Below are 5,885 nucleotides of genomic sequence, written 5' to 3' on the forward strand. Positions count from 1 at the left end.
TACGATTCGGATAAACTAATAACCCTCTCGCGGTCTTGTATCATTGTCGGCTAAATGGCTAAACTAATAACCCTCTCGCGGACTTGTATAATTTTCGGCTAAACGGATAATTTAATAAACCTCTCGTGGACTTGTAAGTTTCGGGATATTGGATAAACTAATCACCCTACCGCGGACTTGTATAATTTTCGGCATATCGGATAAACTAATAACCTTCTCGCGGACTTGTAAGATTCGGATAAACTAATAACCCTCTCGCGGTCTTGTATCATTGTCGGCTAAATGGCTAAACTAATAACCCTCTCGCGGACTTGTAAGTTTCGGGATATTGGATAAACTAATCACCCTACCGCGGGCTTGTATAATTTTCGGCTAAACGGATAATCTAATAACCTTCTCGTGGACTTGTAATATTTACGAAATATCGGATAAACTAATAACTCTCTCGCGGACTTGTAAGTTTCGGATAAACTAATAACCCTCTCGCGGTCTTGTAAGTTTCGGGATGTTGGATAAACTAATCACCCTACCGCGGGCTTGTATAATTTTCGGCTAAACGGATAATCTAATAACCTTCTCGTGGACTTGTAATATTTACGAAATATGAGATAAACTAATAACCTTCTCGCGGTCTTGTATAATTTTCGGCTAAACGGATAATTTAATAAACCTCTCGCGGACTTGTAAGTTTCGGGATGTTGGATAAACTAATCACTCTACCGCGGACTTGTATAATTTTCGGCATATCGGATATACTAATAACCTTCTCGCGGACTTGTATGTTTCGGATAAACTAATAACCCTCTCGCGGTCTTGTATCATTGTCGGAGAAATGGCTAAACTAATAACCCTCTCGCGGACTTGTATAATTTTCGGCTAAACGGATAATTTAATAAACCTCTCGTGGACTTGTAAGTTTCGGGATATTGGATAAACTAATCACCCTACCGCGGACTTGTATAATTTTCGCCATATCGGGTAAACTAATAACCTTCTCGCGGACTTGTAAGTTTCGGATAAACTAATAACCCTCTCGCGGTGTTGTATCATTGTCGGCTAAATGGCTAAACTAATAACCCTCTCGCGGACTTGTAAGTTTCGGATAAACTAATAACCCTCTCGCGGTCTTGTATAATTTTCGGCTAAACGGATAATTTAATAAACCTCTCGCGGACTTGTAAGTTTCGGGATATTGGATAAACTAATCACCCTACCGCGGACTTGTATAATTTTCGGCATATCGGATAAACTAATAACCTTCTCGCGGACTTGTAAGATTCGGATAAACTAATAACCCTCTCGCGGTCTTGTATCATTGTCGGCTAAATGGCTAAACTAATAACCCTCTCGCGGACTTGTAAGTTTCGGGATATTGGATAAACTAATCACCCTACCGCGGGCTTGTATAATTTTCGGCTAAACGGATAATCTAATAACCTTCTCGTGGACTTGTAATATTTACGAAATATCGGATAAACTAATAACTCTCTCGCGGACTTGTAAGTTTCGGATAAACTAATAACCCTCTCGCGGTCTTGTAAGTTTCGGGATGTTGGATAAACTAATCACCCTACCGCGGGCTTGTATAATTTTCGGCTAAACGGATAATCTAATAACCTTCTCGTGGACTTGTAATATTTACGAAATATGAGATAAACTAATAACCTTCTCGCGGTCTTGTAAAATTTTCGGCTAAACGGATAATTTAATAAACCTCTCGCGGACTTGTAAGTTTCGGGATGTTGGATAAACTAATCACTCTACCGCGGACTTGTATAATTTTCGGCATATCGGATATACTAATAACCTTCTCGCGGACTTGTATGTTTCGGATAAACTAATAACCCTCTCGCGGTCTTGTATCATTGTCGGAGAAATGGCTAAACTAATAACCCTCTCGCGGACTTGTATAATTTTCGGCTAAACGGATAATTTAATAAACCTCTCGTGGACTTGTAAGTTTCGGGATATTGGATAAACTAATCACCCTACCGCGGACTTGTATATTTTTCGCCATATCGGGTAAACTAATAACCTTCTCGCGGACTTGTAAGTTTCGGATAAACTAATAACCCTCTCGCGGTGTTGTATCATTGTCGGCTAAATGGCTAAACTAATAACCCTCTCGCGGACTTGTAAGTTTCGGATAAACTAATAACCCTCTCGCGGTCTTGTATAATTTTCGGCTAAACGGATAATTTAATAAACCTCTCGCGGACTTGTAAGTTTCGGGATATTGGATAAACTAATCACCCTACCGCGGGCTTGTATAATTTTCGGCATATCGGATAAACTAATAACCCTCTCGCGGACTTGTAAGTTTCGGATAAACTAATAACCCTCTCGCGGTGTTGTATCATTGTCGGCTAAATGGCTAAACTAATAACCCTCTCGCGGACTTGTAAGTTTCGGATAAACTAATAACCCTCTCGCGGTCTTGTATAATTTTCGGCTAAACGGATAATTTAATAAACCTCTCGCGGACTTGTAAGTTTCGGGATATTGGATAAACTAATCACCCTACCGCGGGCTTGTATAATTTTCGGCATATCGGATAAACTAATAACCCTCTCGCGGACTTGTAAGTTTCGGATAAGCTAATAACCCTCTCGCGGACTTGTAAGTTTCGGGATATTGGATAAACTAATCACCCTACCGCGGGCTTGTGTAATTTTCGGCTAAACGGATAATCTAATAACCTTCTCATGGACTTGTACTATTTACGAAATATCAGATAAACTAATAACCCTCTCGCGGTCTTGTATAATTTTCGGCTAAACGGATAATTTAATAAACCTCTCGCGGACTTGTAAGTTTCGGGATATTGGATAAACTAATCACCCTACCGCGGGCTTGTATAATTTTCGGCATATCGGATAAACTAATAACCCTCTCGCGGACTTGTAAGTTTCGGATAAGCTAATAACCCTCTCGCGGACTTGTAAGTTTCGGGATATTGGATAAACTAATCACCCTACCGCGGGCTTGTGTAATTTTCGGCTAAACGGATAATCTAATAACCTTCTCATGGACTTGTACTATTTACGAAATATCAGATAAACTAATAACCCTCTCGCGGTCTTGTATAATTTTCGGCTAAACGGATAATTTAATAAACCTCTCGCGGACTTGTAAGTTTCGGGATGTTGGATAAACTAATCACACTACCGCGGACTTGTATAATTTTCGGCATATCGGATAAACTAATAACCTTCTCGCGGACTTGTACGATTCGGATAAACTAATAACCCTCTCGCGGTCTTGTATCATTGTCGGCTAAATGGCTAAACTAATAACCCTCTCGCGGACTTGTAAGTTTCGGATAAACTAATAACCCTCTCGCGGTCTTGTATAATTTTCGGCTAAACGGATAATTTAATAAACCTCTCGCGGACTTGTAAGTTTCGGGATATTGGATAAACTAATCACCCTACCGCGGACTTGTATAATTTTCGGCATATCGGGTAAACTAATAACCTTCTCGCGGACTTGTACTATTTACGAAATATCAGATAAACTAATGACCCTCTCGCGGTCTTGTATAATTTTCGGCTAAACGGATAATCTAATAACCTTCTCGTGGACTTGTAATATTTACGAAATATCAGATAAACTAATAACCCTCTCGCGGTCTTGTATAATTTTCGGCTAAACGGATAATTTAATAAACCTCTCGCGGACTTGTAAGTTTCGGGATATTGGATAAACTAATCACCCTACCGCGGACTTGTATAATTTTCGGCATATCGGGTAAACTAATAACCTTCTCGCGGACTTGTACTATTTACGAAATATCAGATAAACTAATGACCCTCTCGCGGTCTTGTATAATTTTCGGCTAAACGGATAATCTAATAACCTTCTCGTGGACTTGTAATATTTACGAAATATCAGATAAACTAATAACCCTCTCGCGGTCTTGTATAATTTTCGGCTAAACGGATAATCTAATAACCTTCTCGCGGACTTGTAAGTTTCGGGATGTTGGATAAACTAATCACCCTACCGCGGACTAGTATAATTTTCGGCATATCGGATAAACTAATAACCTTCTCGCGGACTTGTACGATTCGGATAAACTAATAACCCTCTCGCGGTCTTGTATCATTGTCGGCTAAATGGCTAAACTAATAACCCTCTCGCGGACTTGTATAATTTTCGGCTAAACGGATAATTTAATAAACCTCTCGTGGACTTGTAAGTTTCGGGATATTGGATAAACTAATCACCCTACCGCGGACTTGTATAATTTTCGGCATATCGGATAAACTAATAACCTTCTCGCGGACTTGTAAGATTCGGATAAACTAATAACCCTCTCGCGGTCTTGTATCATTGTCGGCTAAATGGCTAAACTAATAACCCTCTCGCGGACTTGTAAGTTTCGGGATATTGGATAAACTAATCACCCTACCGCGGGCTTGTATAATTTTCGGCTAAACGGATAATCTAATAACCTTCTCGTGGACTTGTAATATTTACGAAATATCGGATAAACTAATAACTCTCTCGCGGACTTGTAAGTTTCGGATAAACTAATAACCCTCTCGCGGTCTTGTAAGTTTCGGGATGTTGGATAAACTAATCACCCTACCGCGGGCTTGTATAATTTTCGGCTAAACGGATAATCTAATAACCTTCTCGTGGACTTGTAATATTTACGAAATATGAGATAAACTAATAACCTTCTCGCGGTCTTGTATAATTTTCGGCTAAACGGATAATTTAATAAACCTCTCGCGGACTTGTAAGTTTCGGGATGTTGGATAAACTAATCACTCTACCGCGGACTTGTATAATTTTCGGCATATCGGATATACTAATAACCTTCTCGCGGACTTGTATGTTTCGGATAAACTAATAACCCTCTCGCGGTCTTGTATCATTGTCGGAGAAATGGCTAAACTAATAACCCTCTCGCGGACTTGTATAATTTTCGGCTAAACGGATAATTTAATAAACCTCTCGTGGACTTGTAAGTTTCGGGATATTGGATAAACTAATCACCCTACCGCGGACTTGTATAATTTTCGCCATATCGGGTAAACTAATAACCTTCTCGCGGACTTGTAAGTTTCGGATAAACTAATAACCCTCTCGCGGTGTTGTATCATTGTCGGCTAAATGGCTAAACTAATAACCCTCTCGCGGACTTGTAAGTTTCGGATAAACTAATAACCCTCTCGCGGTCTTGTATAATTTTCGGCTAAACGGATAATTTAATAAACCTCTCGCGGACTTGTAAGTTTCGGGATATTGGATAAACTAATCACCCTACCGCGGACTTGTATAATTTTCGGCATATCGGATAAACTAATAACCTTCTCGCGGACTTGTAAGATTCGGATAAACTAATAACCCTCTCGCGGTCTTGTATCATTGTCGGCTAAATGGCTAAACTAATAACCCTCTCGCGGACTTGTAAGTTTCGGGATATTGGATAAACTAATCACCCTACCGCGGGCTTGTATAATTTTCGGCTAAACGGATAATCTAATAACCTTCTCGTGGACTTGTAATATTTACGAAATATCGGATAAACTAATAACTCTCTCGCGGACTTGTAAGTTTCGGATAAACTAATAACCCTCTCGCGGTCTTGTAAGTTTCGGGATGTTGGATAAACTAATCACCCTACCGCGGGCTTGTATAATTTTCGGCTAAACGGATAATCTAATAACCTTCTAGTGGACTTGTAATATTTACGAAATATGAGATAAACTAATAACCTTCTCGCGGTCTTGTAAAATTTTCGGCTAAACGGATAATTTAATAAACCTCTCGCGGACTTGTAAGTTTCGGGATGTTGGATAAACTAATCACTCTACCGCGGACTTGTATAATTTTCGGCATATCGGATATACTAATAACCTTCTCGCGGACTT

Source organism: Phymastichus coffea, unplaced genomic scaffold (assembly GCF_024137745.1).
Source record: "Phymastichus coffea isolate CEN01 unplaced genomic scaffold, Cenicafe_Pcof_1.1 PCOF00080, whole genome shotgun sequence".
Taxonomy (NCBI): Eukaryota; Metazoa; Arthropoda; class Insecta; order Hymenoptera; family Eulophidae; genus Phymastichus; species Phymastichus coffea.